Raw genomic sequence first — 17230 nt, 5'->3', positions numbered from 1 at the left:
CTCTGTAATTATTATGATGATATACTAAGGTTACAAAGTGTGGTTGAAGGAATGTAAATCAAAGGAAAAACTGACAAATCTGTCTTGCATGCACTGTGATGCATGTAGCTACTGAAGGTAAATTTGTTCAAATCAGGAACAGGGAGCCAGATGCTAGAGCCAGATCGGTCTTAGAATTGGTTCATAGCTACTGATCTAGCAGGGCCGATAGATCCATAGATGGTCATAAATATGCTGTGTCATTCACTGACGAATATACCAATCAGTGCTGTTTTTGTACGTATTTTCTAAAGCACAAGAGTGATGTAGTAGTAGTACAAGCCACTGTGAAATTTCTTGTGGATGCAGCCCATTATGGGAGGGTTACACGAATCAGGTCTGACAATGCTTTAGAGTTCATGGGTAAAAACTGGCATCAGACATCCTTGCTCAGCACAAAATGGCATCAAACATGAAAGGTTCATAGCTCCATAGCTACTCGCCACATCAGAGTGGTACCGCAGAGCCTATTTTAGTATACTATCCCAGTAGTGGTAAAGTGCAAAAACACAGGCAAGCTAGTTAAATGTGTGACCTGCAACCGTTGCAGAGCACCAGACACAGACAGAAATGCCTGCTGCTGCTGCTGCTGATGATGATGATGATGATGATGCTGATTTTGAGGTTACTACTGAGGTGGGTTGATAGGACCAGATGAACTCTCCCCTAGCTCTTACCGACAGGACATGAGACACAGGAACAGAAGTCGTTCCCTTACAGTTGGGCCTCAGACTCAGAGAGGAGGAATAGAGAAGAGAAAAAGCTCACAGTCACAGAGCTCACTCACAAAGCACACTGCAGGCACACGCACAGATTGGGACACAGACTCAGAGAGGAGGGATAGAGAAGAGAAAAAGCTCATGGACCCAGAGCTCGCCTCACTCAGCAAACTGCAGACACATGCTCAGATAGGGAGACAGACTCAGAGAGGAGGAATGGAGAAGAGAGAAAGCTTGCAGGCACAGAGCTCACTCACAGAGCAAACTGCAGGCCCATGCAAAGATAGGAACACAGACTCAGAGAGGAGGAATAGAGAAGAGGAAAAGCTCAGTCTCAGAGCTCAGCTCACTCAGCACACTGCAGGCACACGCACAGATTGGGAGACAGACTCAGAGAGGAGGAATGGAGAAGAGAAAAAGCTCACAGGCCCAGAGCTCATTCACTCAGCAAATACACGCACGGATAGGGACACAGACTCAGAGAGGAGAGACAGAGAAGAGAAAAAGCTCGCAGGTCCTGAGCTCACTCAGCAAACTGCAGACACACGCACAGATAGGGAGACAGACTCAGAGAGGAGGAATAGAGAAGAGAAAAAGCTCACAGGCCCTGAGCTCACTCACTCACAGAGCACGCTGCAGGCCCATGCAAAGATAGGAACACAGACTCAGAGAGGAGGAATAGAGAAGAGAAAAACCTTGCAGGCACAGAGCTCAGCTCACTCAGCACACTGGAGGCACAAGCACAGATAGGGAGACAGACTCAGAGAGGAGGAATGGAGAAGAGAGAAAGCTTGCAGGCCCAGAGCTCACTCACAGAGCAAACTGCAGGCCCATGCAAAGATAGGAACACAGACTCAGAGAGGAGGAATAGAGAAGAGAAAAAGCTTGCAGGCCCAGAGCTCACTCACTCAGCACACTGCAGGCACAAGCACAGATAGGGAGACAGACTCAGAGAGGAGGAATAGAGAAGAGAAAAAGCTCACAGGCCCAGAGCTCGCCTCACTCACTCAGCAAACTGGAGGCACACGCACAGATTGGGACACAGACTCAGAGAGGAGGGATAGAGAAGAGAAAAAGCTCACAGGCTCAGAGCTCATTCACTCACTCAGCAAACTGGAGGCACACGCACAAATAGGGACACAGACTCAGAGAGGAGAGACAGAGAAGAGAAAAAGCTCGCAGGCCCAGAGCTCGCCTCACTCACTCAGCACACTGCAGGCACACGCACAGATTGGGAGACAGACTCAGAGAGGAGGAATGGAGAAGAGAGAAAGCTTGCAGGCCCAGAGCTCGCCTCACTCAGCACACTGCAGGCACAAGCACAGATAGGGAGACAGACTCAGAGAGGAGGAATGGAGAAGAGAGAAAGCTTGCAGGCCCAGAGCTCACTCACAGAGCAAACTGCAGGCCCATGCAAAGATAGGAACACAGACTCAGAGAGGAGGAATAGAGAAGAGAAAAAGCTTGCAGGCCCAGAGCTCGCCTCACTCAGCAAACACACGCACAGATAGGGAGACAAACTCAGAGAAGAGAGACAGAGAAAAGAAAAAGCTCGCAGGTCCTGAGCTCACTCAGCAAACTGCAGACACACGCACAGATAGGGAGACAGACTCAGAGAGGAGGAATAGAGAAGAGAAAAAGCTCACAGGCCCTGAGCTCACTCACTCACAGAGCACGCTGCAGGCCCATGCAAAGATAGGAACACAGACTCAGAGAGGAGGAATAGAGAAGAGAAAAAGCTCAGTCACAGAGCTCAGCTCACTCAGCACACGCACGGATAGGGACACAGACTCAGAGAGGAAGGATAGAGAAGGGAGAAAGCTCACAGGCCCAGAGCTCGCCTAACTCAGCAAACTGCAGACACACGCACAGATATGGAGACAGACTCAGAGAGGAGGAATAGAGAAGAGAAAAAGCTCACAGGCCCTGAGCTCACTCACTCAGCAAACACACGCACGGATAGGGAGACAGACTCAGAGAGGAGGAATACAGAAGAGAAAAAGCTTGCAGGCACAGAGCTCGCCTCACTCACTCAGCAAACTGCAGGCCCAGAGTTCACTCACAAAGCCAACTGTACAGCAACGAGCTACTGTAAAACATGTACTTAGATACTTAAAGGGCACGAAGGAAAACTGTTATGTTACAAAAAAGAGTGACTTGGGTTGGAAGCATTCATGCAGTGATGCAAACTGGGCAGAACATGAAACTGACCACAGACGTAGTACTACAGGTTCTTGTGTCAGCTTAAGCCAATTCGGTCCCTCATGGAAAAGCAAAAGGCAAGCCACAGTAGCTCTTTCAACTTGTGAAGCTGAATACATGGCGTTTGCTGCAACTATACAAGAATGTACTGTATGTATTTGGTTCAATTGTTACAAGGTATTGATTGGTCTCATTACAGGCAGTCAAAGGTTTATGAAGACAGCCAAAGTGCTGCTGCTTGTATGTATGTAAAGTGCCATGTGAATAAAAATTGTTTTTGATTTTGACATGCTGATTTGCTTTCATCCTGTGTTATGTGGTACTACTTTGTGCGTAATCCCTTTGATGACAACAGTTTCAAATTCACCAGAGAGTCTACTCAGGACAGTTTAAATGTTAGGAGTCATGCAGAGAAGACTCCCATAACAGTGTGTGTGACTCCTGTGCAAGGGTATTATAGCTTCAAGTTCTTCGTTTGTTTGTTCATTTTTATTTTCATGTAGTTTAGAGTTTAGAGTTTAGAATTACTACTAGCTACCCTGGTCATGTGGAGTTTTTTTCCCCTGGTTTGTTGTGGGGTGGTGGGAAACCTAACCCACCCACCCATTACTTTATAGCTATAGAAATGTAAAAACATAGAGCTTCAGGTTTACTTACAAGGCATTACACTGCATGTAGAGAGAGACGAAGAATACTTAGGAGGACTAAAAACAAAAACAGTAAGTGCTTTAGGAAAGGATGCTGGTACTATCAACAAAATTCCATCACAAGAGTAGAGTAGAGTAAAACTTTATTCATCCCCACAGAGAAATTCAGGTGTCAGAGAGCTCACAAAACAGATAACAACAGCCACACTACCACATTCATTTACGTAGATGAGCGCAGCCCAACACAAAATAAAGACAGCACAGCGGCAAGGCAAGTGGCCACTGTGCCACAGTTTGTCCCAAAGAGTTTTACATAGCATCATAATAACATCATCTGCCCTTAGACCCTCGACTCATCGACTGAGGAAAAAGTTGATCCAGGAAAGCCCTTTTAACTGGGGAAAAAAAATCATCAGAGAAACCTCAGGGTGAGCAACAGAGGAGGGATCCCTCACCCAGGACAGGCAGACTTGCAACAGAGGTTCTATACAGACAAAAACAGTTTAAACATAACATATAATGTGCAGAACATGAAGTGGTTAATGGGAGCTGAAGAAGGCAGTTTCTGCTGGGAAGGAAGGATGCGATACAGGCGGCGGTTGGTGCAGAGGGACGAAGCTCTGGAGAATCAGTGGAAACACAGACAGAGAGAGAGAGAGTGCGGGACACCAAGGCCAAACGACAAAGTGCAACAGATAATCATAATGACAATTCAGTCTGAATTAACACTGCAAAAGGAGAGGAGGGGAAGAGGAGGAGGAGAAGAAGAGAAGACCATAGAGCTCTATGTACTATTACCACCAAATGTGGTCCACCAGCAACAGTCTAGGAGGCCTATAGCAGCATATGATTCAGAGATATAGGCTACCTGAACCAGCCCTAACTATAAGCTCTGTCATAGATTTAGTTAGAGTGTTTGCCTCGCTGACCCATGGAGAGAGAGAGAGAGAGAGAGAGAGAGAGAGAGAGAGAGAGTGAAGTCAGCAGAAGGATTTTGAAGTCTATTCTGTAACCTACAGGAAGCCAGTGGAGAGAAGCTAAAGTGGGAGAGATGTACTCTCTTTTACTAACTCCAGTCAATAACCTCACTTCAGCATTGTGGACCAGCTACAGAAGGCTGTGGAGATAGTGTCTGCTATAGCTCCCATTTTGTTTGCTGTGCCCCTCTCCACCACAGATTACAGTCTTCCCCAGCACTGAGCTCTTTTTTGGAGAACAATGAGGAAAGCAATGAATCTGTGGCACATTGAATGTTGCATTATTTTTTTTGGTCTTCCTTGAAAAAATAAATAAACAAACAAAACAACCTGAAACATGTTGAGTTGGGTTTGTCTTTTTAGAGCTGTCAAAACATAGAGCTTCAGGTTTACTTACAAGGCATTACACTGCATGTAGAGACTAAGGGCCCTAGTTTGCTGGCGCAGCGCAGGTGGCGCAAGGTAGCGCAGCCGGTCTAATGCAAGTTTCGACCAGCGCAGCCTAGCGCAAAGTCAGATTGGAAGATTGGCAGATCGCGCTGCGCTGAGAGAGGCGTGGCCGCGCAGCAGGGGGAGGCGTCACAGATTCAGCTTGGTGCAGTGGAAGTTTTGTCCGAAAATGTCCCGCCGAGGTTGCGCTGAAAGCTCGCCACCTCCAACCAGGTCTAATCTCAGCGCAGCGCGAAGCGCAGCAGGTGCAGTGGAAGTTTGGCTGACTGACGTGCAGTGCACACACGTCACCAAGACCTCACAGGCAGATCTCCACAGTTCCAGACACATTTCAATGCAATAAATATCCACAATAACCACTATTTAATGCAACTAACGGAATCAACACGTGAATTTATATCTATATAGATTGTCCCGTCACATCTGACGTCAGATCAAAGCAGAGATCAAAGGCTGTGGCACGCGCAATGGAAACTCCACCTGAATTAACACAGCAGGGACGAACTGGCACTGAAAAGCAGCTGTGGATGTCCCAAAAGCAGGACTGAGGGTGGATGACTGCATGTCGCTGCCGTGTCGAGATACCACTCTGCCCTTGTGATGATCGCTTTATTTATTTATTTATTTATTTACTTATTAATTCATTAGCGGAGAGCGACCGCATCACGCAGCCGTAATGAAAAACAAAACACAAATCATCATCTCTCTTAGTCCACCACAACAGCCTCGGTATCAGATAGTCAGTATATAGCCTACTACTACAGTATACTCAGCATCTCATCACAGAAAAAAAAGAGAAAAAAAGAGACGGAGAGAGAGAGAGAGAGAGAGAGAGAGAGAGAGAGAGAGAGAGAGAGAGAGAGAGAGAGAGAGAGCGCGAGTCCTTTACGCTGATTTAATCCACATGGTCTGTGTTTATGTTGTGATTAGTGTACACCTGTCATCTTGCTTACACAGGGTTTGAATAAATGTGAGTTTCTTTATTAGTGTATTAGTTGTTTCTTAGATTGGGTAGGGGTTCTCAGTATATCAGATCAAACCTGGTTAAGTATATTAGTAAACTCATTATTGGTCACTCTGAGCTCGGACCTCCGGACCAAAACAGCTGTTTCCTCCTGGGAGAGGTTCGGCCTCTGGCGTCGCTGTCTCCTCCGTCCATGTCCAAGTATAAAATGACAAACTTGCAGCGCGCATCACCCGCCGCGCAGTTAAAGGTGAGGAGAGGAGCTCCTTTGATTGGTGAAGATCTGACTCGGCTGTGTCAAACCCACTCCACGCCTTTCTCTCCTCCTCCTGTCTCCCTCCCGCCCTGTCTCCTCCCTCTTCACCGTTTGCGCCGGTGGGAGGGACGAGGGGAGGGGTTGCGCTAGTCTAAGTCTGACTGCGCGGCCCAGAAAACTTGCGAAATGGACCTGGGCCACACCCCGTTGGCGTGGCGAAGCTGCGCTGATGCTAGACTTCACCTGGTCGACGAAACTAGGGCCCTAAGAATACTTCAGGGACTAAAAACAAAGTAGAGTAGAGTAAAACTTTATTCATCCCTGCAGAGAAATTCAGGTGTCAAAGAGCTCTCAAAACAGATAACAACAGCCACACTACCACATTCATATACGTAGATGAGCACAGCCTTAGACATTTTACTATTTTTCAACAGTTTCAACTCTCAGCTTCAGTGTTTTCTCAGTGTGTACAGGATGTGCCATATAATTTGTCTATTGGAACATGTTTGGGAAGTATAAAGACAATGAGCCTCATATACTGTAGCTATATATTTTACAAAAGCAATGAACCAGAGACACATTGAATGTTGTATTTTATTTTTTCTCCCTTGATGAAAAATAAATAAATGAGCAAACAACCTGCAGCCAGGTCTGGCTGTCCAATTCTTATTCAGGAGTATAAAGCTTAAGCATACATGTGTGTGAGGTGACCTTCATTCATATAAGAATATATTTGGACAGTAGTATAGCTACAGCTAGCAAGATAGAGATGAACACAGTGTGCCCTGGTTTACTGAAAAAAATGTTTTACTGTTCTGTACTGCGTTCACTGATAGTTTTACTGATAGTTTTCTTAAATTTTAATTTGTTTCTGGCGGCGTGGACAGCATGTGCATTCACTGTTCACAGCCAGCCACCAGAGAAATGATTCAAAGAAAGAAGAGGAAAAGTTTGATGTAGTCTTGGGGGGCCAGCAGTAGCAAAGTGTGGTGGACACTGACAATTGCACTGCTGTCTGAGCTGCAAACAGCCACTACTGTGCTGAGCAGCTATAGAACAGTACCTACAGTACATTGATTCACCGCCACTACTGTGCAAAAGCCAACTAACCCCAAGCTCCTTCAGCTTGTGAAGAAGGAGAAAAAAAAGAACAACATTACAGGAACTCTCCTGCTGTATGAGATGCATCCAAAAGGGTGAGTGGTGGGAGGTGGGAATTGTGGAGTCAACAAGTTGTCTTGACTTTATAACTCATGACACATATCCCACCAAACCCTAATCCACAAAGAGCTGAGGAAAAGTTTGATGGAGTCTTCATGGAGTCATGGTGGACAGTGTAACTCTGACTATTACAGGACAGGACAGAGCAGAGGAGCGCTCAGTGTAACCAGACACCTGCTACACCATGAAGTTTTATTACAGTGGGTGAAACCTGAGTAGTGGGCAGCGGTGATGGACAGGATTGGCTGCACTTGTCATAAAGAGGCACAAGGGCTGTAAATACCTTAGTCAGAGAAGTGTAGCTGAACACAAAACCAAAAAACTCAGCTTCCATCAGCAGCAGCCTGAAGAAGAAGAAGAAGAAGAAGAAGAAAAAGAAGCAGAAGAAGAAAAATGTTGATTTCAAACCATTGACTGACTGCAAACTGCCACTGCCGAGTGGTGAGCAGTGAGCAGAAAGAAGAGGAAAAAGTTTGTCCAGAAAGCAACACAGAGGAACAGAGAGGAAAAGAAGCAAACACAGGTATGTGTTTCTTTGTTTGTCTGTGTGTCTGTGTGTCTGTGTGTCTCTGCGTCTGCCTCTGTGCATATGTCTCAATTCAATTTCAATTTTCACAAGCTTTATTGGCATGACTGTCATTACAATATTGCCAAAGCATTACAAAAATGGTAAAATAACACATACAACATAGATAAATAAACAGATAATATAATAATAAAGATGATAGTAATGAACAAACATTGTAGATATCATTTAGCAGGTAAAACTCAACAGGAGCAGCAGCAGCAGCTGCTCATATAGAGGAGCTCATGTTGAGCAGCTCCTCTCTCTTTTTGTGACAGGCACAAACATATTTTGCTGCTTCTAGAGCAGTGGCTCTTTGTTCTCCTAACAAATGACATAATTTGTCCTGGTCTGAGAGTTGGGTGAAGTTGGGTGTTGTTAGTGTGATGTTAGTGTATGTCTGTGGCGGCCGCTCTCTAAGGCCAGGCTGTGGCCGCTGAGTCTGTACATAGTCAAGGTTTTCCTCAGTCTGGGGTCAGTTACTGAACTCAAGTAATCTGCCCTGGAGTATTCTCTGTTTAGGGCCAAATAGCATTGCAGTTTGCTTTGGGTTTTGGTTGTACATGTCCAATAGTTGATGTAATTGTCTTTTTGTTTTTCTATAATTTGGTGGGGCCGGATTGTGTGAGGGTGGTCTCTGTCTCTGTCTCTGTCTGTGTGTGTGTGTGTCTGTCTGTCTGTCCGGGCGTGGCCCTTGAAAGGCTGGTGGTTTACTGATAGTTTTCTTTAATTTGTTTCTGCAGCCAGGTCTGGCTGTCCAATTATTCAGCAGTATAAAGATTTGGGGTGACCTTCTTTCATATATTGATATTTTTGGACAGTAGGCTAGTATAGCTACAGCTATCAAGATAGAGATGAGAATATAGAGCAGAAGTGGCAGTGGTGGAAGAAGAAGACAGTGTTGGCTGACCCAGCTCCATGGTGAAAGCACAGGGAAACAGGCAGGCCCTTGAAAGGCTGGTGGTGACCCAGGTCAAAAGATTTTTATTTTTTTTTAATCAGTTTTGTTTTTGCTCTCACGCCACAGTAAATGGTTTACTGAAAAATGTTTTACTGTTTACTGTTCACTGATAGTTTTACTGATAGTTTTCTTTAAATTTGTTTCTACAGCCGGGTGGCGTGGACAGCACCTACATTCACTGTTCAAAGCCAGCTGAGAAACGATTGAAAGAAAGAAGAGGAGAAGTTTGATGTAGTCTTGGGGAGCCAGGACATTCACTATGCAAAAGCCAACTAAGCCTCAGCTCCTTCAGCTTGTGAAGAAAAAAAAAGAGAACATTAACTCCCCTGCTGTATGATATGCAACCAAAAATGGTGAGTGGTGGGAGGTGGGAATTGTGAAGTCAACAAGGTGTCTCCGTGCCATACATGTGTTCTCTTCATGCACTGAACCAGTTGCATTCACAGATTAGCTCACCTTCCTGACTAAACAATTGTGCTGATTGGACTTAGCTGGTTTATTGTGTGAGCAGAAAAAAAAAGTATGGCACAGAGATGGTTTTATGACTACACATATCCCACCTAACTCTAATCCACAAAGAGCTGAGGAAATGTTTGATGGAGTCTTGAGGAGATCAGGCGTGTGGACAATGAAACTCTGACTACTCTTCTCTGAGCTGCAAACAGCCACTGTTGATCCACCCCACAGAGCTCGGCTTCTCTGGGCTCCTTTCCCTGCACAAACTCCTCGCTGGAAAGTCATTGCATAGAGCAAAAAAAGGGTGAGTATAGAAGTTGTGGAGTGAGCAAGTCATCAAGTAACTGCACAGGCTGCAGTCAGAATGGAGGGAAAGCAGCGCTCGGCTTCTCTGGGCTCCTTTCCCTGCACAAACTCCTCGCTGGAAAGTCATTGCATAGAGCAAAAAAAGGGTGAGTATAGAAGTTGTGGAGTGAGCAAGTCATCAAGTAACTGCACAGGCTGCAGTCAGAGTGGAGGGAAAGCAGCGCTCGGCTTCTCTGGGCTCCTTTCCCTGCACAAACTCCTCGCTGGAAAGTCATTGCATAGAGCAAAAAAAGGGTGAGTATAGAAGTTGTGGAGTGAGCAAGTCATCAAGTAACTGCACAGGCTGCAGGTAAGTGACAGGATCTGCTGAATGAAATTTCCATGTCATTTCATTGCAGTGCATGTTTTTGCACACAAACACAGAGCGATTCCTCAAATGGAGAGATACTACTTATTCTCCTCTCAACTATTGAAGCAAAACAACAAGGAATGGAACGGAATGGAATGGAGGAAAAAACAGCTTTGAGTCACCGGACTCTGAGCAGCGCTCAAAAAAAAAAAAAAAATTTGAGTCACCGGACTCTGAGCAGCGCAAAAAAAAAAAAAAAAAGTCTGCTGGAAAAACTAAGGAAGGAACGGAATGGAATGGAGGAAAAAACAGCTTTGAGTCACCGGACTCTGAGCAGCGCTCAAAAAAAAAAAAAAAAAAAATTTGAGTCACCGGACTCTGAGCAGCGCACAAAAAAAAAAAAAAAAGTCTGCTGGAAAAACTAAGGAAGGAACGGAATGGAATGGAGGAAAAAACAGCTTTGAGTCACCGGACTCTGAGCAGCGCTCAAAAAAAAAAAAAAAAAAAAAATTTGAGTCACCGGACTCTGAGCAGCGCACAAAAAAAAAAAAAAAAAAAGTCTGCTGGAAAAACTAAGGAAGGAACGGAATGGAATGGAGGAAAAAACAGCTTTGAGTCACCGGACTCTGAGCAGCGCTCACAAAAAAAAAGTCTGAGTCACCGGACTCTGAGCAGCGCTCACAAAAAAAATAAATAATTTTTGAGTCACCGGACTCTGAACAGCGCACACAAAAAATAAAAAAAATAAAGGAAAAGTCACCTGGAAAAACTGTTAACTTCCTGAGACAGTGTTGGTAAGTCACGGGATCTGCTGAATGAGGAATCGCTCTGTGTTTATGTGCAAAAACATGCACTGCAATGAATTGACATGGAAATTTCAAACGGAAATAGGACAGACAGATAGATAGATAGATACATACATACTACTTTTTCTCCTCTCAACTATTGAAGCAAAGCAATAAGGAATGGAACGGAATGGAATGGAGGAAAAACAGCTCCAAGTCACAGGACTCACAAGCTGCAGTCAGTGTGGAGGGAAAGCAGAGCTCGGCTTCTCTGGGCTCCTTTCCCCCCACAAACTCCTCGCTGGAAAGTCATTGCATAGAGCAAAAAGAGGGTGAGTATAGAAGTTGTGGAGTGAGCAAGTCATCGAATAACTGCACAGGCTGCAGTCAGTGTGGAGGGAAGGCAGAGCTCGGCTTCTCTGGGCTCCCTTAACCCCACAAACTCCTCGCTGGAAAGTCATTGCATAGAGCAAAAAAAGGGTGAGTATAGAAGTTGTGGAGTGAGCAAATCATCAAGTAACTGCACAGGCTGCAGTCAGAGTGGAGGGAAAGCAGCGCTTGGCTTCTCTGGGCTCCTTTCCCCCCACAAACTCCTCGCTGGAAAGTCATTGCATAGAGCAAAAAAAGGGTGAGTATAGAAGTTGTGGAGTGAGCAAATCATCAAGTAACTGCACAGGCTGCAGTCAGAGTGGAGGGAAAGCAGCGCTTGGCTTCTCTGGGCTCCTTTCCCCCCACAAACTCATCGGAAACGGAATAGAACGGAAACGGAAATAGGACAGACAGATAGATAGACAGACAGATAGACACTACATTTTCTCCTCTCAACTATTGAGTCACAGGACTCTGAGCAGCGCACTCAAAAAAAAAGGAAAAGTCACCTGGAAAAACTGTTAACTGCCCGAGACAGTCTTGGTAAGTGACAGGATCTGCTGAATGAAATTTCCATGTCATTTCATTGCAGTGCATATTTTTGCACACAAACACAGAGCGATTCCTCAAATGGAAAGAGGACAGAAAGCACAAAAAAAAAAAATGAGTCACCGGACTCTGAGCAGCGCTCACAAAAAAAAAAAAAAAATATGAGTCACCGGACTCTGAGCAGCGCTCACAAAAAAAAGTCACCTGGAAAACGGAGGAAGGAACGGAATGGAATGGAGGAAAAAATGGCTTTGAGTCACCGGACTCAGAGCAGCGCTCACAAAAAAAAAAAAAAAATGAGTCACCGGACTCTGAGCAGCGCTCACAAAAAAAAAAAAAAAAAAATATGAGTCACCGGACTCTGAGCAGCGCTCAAAAAAAAAAAGTCACCTGGAAAAACGGAGGAAGGAACGGAATGGAATGGAGGAAAAAATAGCTTTGAGTCACCGGACTCAGAGCAGCGCTCACAAAAAAAAAATAAAAATATGAGTCACCGGACTCTGAGCAGCGCACAAAAAAAAAAGTCACCTGGAAAAACGGAGGAAGGAACGGAATGGAATGGAGGAAAAAATAGCTTTGAGTCACCGGACTCAGAGCAGCGCTCACAAAAAACAAAAAAAAATATGAGTCATCGGACTCTGAGCAGCGCTCAAAAAAAAAAGTCACCTGGAAAAACGGAGGAAGGAACGGAATGGAATGGAGGAAAAAATAGCTTTGAGTCACCGGACTCAGAGCAGCGCACGAAAAAAAAAAGTCACCTGGAAAAACTAAGGAATGGAACGGATTGGAATGGAGGAAAAAACAGCTCTGAGTCACCGGACTCTGAGCAGCGCTCAAAAAAATAAAAAAAAATAAAGGAAAAGTCACCTGGAAAAACTGTTAACTTCCTGAGACAGTGTTGGTAAGTGACGGGATCTGCTGAATGAGGAATCGCTCTGTGTTTGTGTGCAAAAACATGCACTGCATTGAATTGACATGGAAATTTCAAACAGGAATAGGACAGACAGATAGATAGATAGATACACACTACTTTTTCTCCTCTCAACTATTGAAGCAAAGCAACAAGGAATGGAACGGAATGGAATGGAGGAAAAAACAGCTCCAAGTCACAGGACTCTGAGCAGCGCACACAAACAAAATGGTGGTGATGATGATGATGATGATGGACTTGTCACATTGTGGTTGATACTTGTAAGTGCTGTACAAATAAAATTGACTTTTGTTTTTGTTGCCTCCTTGCCTTTCTTCACTGCCCGAGACAGTGTCGGCAGTGACTGCATCTACAGATTATGGAATCACTCTGCGTTTGTGTGCAGAAACATGCACTGAAATGAAATGACAAGACAAAAACACAAACAAACAGAGAGAGGAAGGACAGAGAAGAGGGGAAACTCACAGGCACAGAGGTGGCCTCACTCACAAAGCAAACTGTAGACACAAGCACAGAAACAGCCACAGACTCAGTGAGGAAGGACAGAGAAGAGACAAAGTTTAGTCACAGAGCAAGCTTCTGACACAGGCACAGACTCAGACTCAGCGAGGAAGGACAAAGAATAGAGAAAGTTCACAGTTAGAGAGCTCACTCACAGAGCAAACTGCAGACACAGACACAGATACGGACACAGATACAGAGAGGAGGGAAAGCTCACGGTTAGAGAACTCACTCCCAGAGCAAACTGCAGACTCAGACTCAGCGAGGAAGGACAGAGAGGAGAGAATGCTCACTCACAAAGCAAACTGCAGACACAAGCACAGATACAGCCACAGTGAGGAAGGATATAGAACAGAGAAAGTTCACAGTTACAAAGCTCACTCACAAAGCAAACTGTAGACAGAGGTACAGATACAAACACAGACTCAGAGAGGAAGGAGAGGGAAAGTTCACAGTTACAGAGGTCGCCTCACTCAAAGAGCAAACTGCGAACACACGCACAGATACGGACACAGACTCAGAGAGGAAGGACAGAGAAGACAGAACGTTCACAGTTATAAAGGTTGCCTCACTCACTGAGCAAACCGCAAACACTGGCACAAATAGAGCCAAAGACTCAGCAAGGAAGGACAGAGAGGAGGGAAAGCTCACAGTTACAGAACTCACTCACAGAGCAAACTGCAGACTCAGACTTAGAGAGGAAAGACAGAGAGGAGAGAATGCTCACTCACAAAGCAAACTGCAGATACAGCCACAGCGAGGAAGGATTTAGAACAGAGTAAGTTCACAGTTACAAAGCTCACGCACAAAGCAAACTGTAGACAGAGGTACAGATACAAACACAGACTCAGAGAGGAAGGACAGAGAAGACAGAAAGTTCACAGTTACAGAGGTCGCCTCACTCACTGAGCAAACCGCAAACACAGGCACAGATCGAGCCACAGACTCAGCGAGGAAGGACAGAGAAGAGAGAAAGTTCACAGTTACAAAGCTCACTCACAAAGCAAACTGCAGACAGAGGCACAGATACGGACACAGATACAGAGAGGAAGGACAGAGAAGACAGAAAGTTCACAGTTACAGAACTCACTCACAGAGCAAACTGCAGACTCAGACTCAGCAAGGAAGGACAGAGAAGAGAGAATGCTCACAGTTACAGAGGTCGCCTCACTCACTGAGCAAACCGCAAACACAGGCTCAGATACAGACACAGATACAGAGAGGAAGGACAGAGAACAGACAAAGCTCGCAGGCACAGAGCTCACTCACTGAGCAAACCGCGAACACAGGCACAGATACGGACACAGACCCAGAGAGGAAGGACAGAGAGGAGGGAAAGCTCACTGTTACAGAACTCACTCACTCACAGAGCAAACTGCAGACTCAGACTCAGCAAGGAAGGACAGAGAAGAGAGAATGCTCAGTCACAGAGCAAACAGCAGGCCCACGCACAGATACAGGCACAGCGAGGAAGGATATAGAAGAGAGAAAGTTCACAGTTACAAACCTCACTCACAAAGCAATCTGCAGACAGAGGCTCATATACAGACACAGATACAGAGAGGAAGGACAGAGAAGACAGAAAGTTCACAGTTACAGAGGTTGCCTCACTCACTGAGAAAACCGCAAACACAGGCACAGCTACAGACACAGACCCAGCAAGGAAGGACAGAGAAGACAGAAAGTTCAGTCACAGAGCTCACTCACAGAGCAAACTGCTGCACACGCACAGATAGGGACACAGACTCAGAGAGGAAGGTCAGAGAAATGACAAAGCTCGCAGGCACAGAGCTCACTCACAGAGCAAACTGCAGACTCAGACTCAGCGAGGAAGGACAGAGAAGAGAGAAAGTTGAAAGTTACAAAGCTCATTCACAAAGCAAATTGCAGACAGAGGCTCAGATACAGACACAGATACAGAGAGGAAGGACAGAGAAGACAGAAAGTTCACAGTTACAGAGGTCTCCTCACCCACTGAGCAAACCGCAAACACAGGCACAGATACAGACACAGACTCAGCGAGGAAGGACAGAGAGGAGGGAAAGCTCACGGTTACAGAGGTCTCCTCACTCACTGAGCAAACCGCAAACACAGGCACAGATACAGACACAGACTCAGCGAGGAAGGACAGAGAGGAGGAAAGCTCACGGTTACAGAGGTCTCCTCACTCACTGAGCAAACAGCAAACACAGGCACAGATAGAGCCACAGACTCAGCGAGGAAGGACAGAGAGTAGGGAAAGCTCACAGTTACAGAACTCACTCACAGAGCAAACTGCAGACTCAGACTCAGCAAGGAAGGACAGAGAAGAGAGAATGCTCAGTCAAAGAGCAAACAGCAGTCCCAGGCACAGATACAGGCACAGCGAGGAAGGATATGGATGAGAGAAAGTTCACAGTTACAAAGCTCACTCACAAAGCAAACTGCAGACAGAGGCACAGATACAGACACAGATACAGAGAGGAAGGACAGAGAAGAGGGAAAGTTCACAGTTACAGAGGTCGCCTCACTCACTGAGCAAACTGCAGACATGGGCACAGATACGGACACAGACACAGAGAGGAAGGACAGCGTAGACAGAAAGTTCAGTCACAGAGCTCACTCACTGAGCAAACCGCAGGCGCATGCACAGATAGGGACACAGACGCAGAGAGAAAGGACAGAGAACAGACAAAGCTCGCAGGCACAGAGCTCACTCACAAAGCAAACTGCAGACATGGGCACAGATACGGACACAGACACAGAGAAGAAGGACAGAGAAGAGAGAAAGCTCACAGGCACACACAAGCTGCAGACACAGACTCAGAGAGGAAGGACAGAGAAGAGGGAAAGTTCACAGTTACAGAGGTCGCCTCACTCACTGAGCAAACCGCGAACACAGGCACAGATACGGACACAGACCCAGAGAGGAAGGACAGAGAAGAGGGAAAGTTCACAGATACAGTGGTCGCCTCACTCACAAAGCAAACTGCAGACACGGGCACAGATACGGACACAGACCCAGAGAGGAAGGACAGCGAAGACAGAAAGTTTACAGTTACAAAGGTTGCCTCACTCACTGAGCAAACCGCAAACACAGGCACAGATAGGGCCACAGACTTAGCGAGGAAGGACAGAGAGGAGGGAAAGTTCACAGTTACAGAACTCACTCACAGAGCAAACTGCAGACTCAGACTTAGAGAGGAAGGACAGAAAAGACGGAAAGTTCACAGTTACAGAGGTCGCCTCACTCACTGAGCAAACCGCGAACACAGGCACAGCTATGGACACAGACCCAGAGAGGAAGGACAGAGAAGACAGAAAGTTCAGACACAGAGCTCACACAGACTCAGAGAGGAAGGACAGAGAAGAGGGAAAGTTCACAGTCAAAGTTCACGCACAGAGCTCACTCACAGAGAAGACAGAAAGTTCAGACACAGAGCTCACACAGACTCAGAGAGGAAGGACAGAGAAGACAGAAAGTTCACAGTTACAGAGGTCACCTCACTCATTGAGCAAACCGCAAACACAGGCACAAATAGAGCCACAGACTCAGTGAGGAAGGACAGACAGGAGGGAAAGCTGACAGTTACAGAACTCACTCACAAAGCAAACTGCAGACTCAGACTCAGCAAGGAAGGACAGAGAGGAGAGAATGCTCAGTCACAGAGCAAACTGCAGGCACAGATACAGCCACAGCGAGGAAGGATATAGAAGAGAGAAAGTTCACAGTTACAAAGCTCACTCACAAAGCAAACTGCAGACTCAGACTCAGCAAGGAAGGACAGAGAGGAGAGAATGCTCAGTCACAGAGCAAACTGCAGGCACAGATACAGCCACAGCGAGGAAGGATATAGAAGAGAGAAAGTTCACAGTTACAAAGCTCACTCACAAAGCAAACTGCAGACAGAGTCACAGATACAGACACAGATACAGAGAGGAAGGACAGAGAAGACAGAAAGTTCACAGTTACAGAGGTCACCTCACTCACTGAGCAAACTGCA

This window comes from Trachurus japonicus, chromosome 12 (assembly GCF_045865225.1).
Source record: "Trachurus japonicus isolate A0001 chromosome 12, Traja_1.0".
In the NCBI taxonomy this organism is placed as follows: domain Eukaryota; kingdom Metazoa; phylum Chordata; class Actinopteri; order Carangiformes; family Carangidae; genus Trachurus; species Trachurus japonicus.
Note: the sequence above shows the minus strand (reverse complement) of the source record.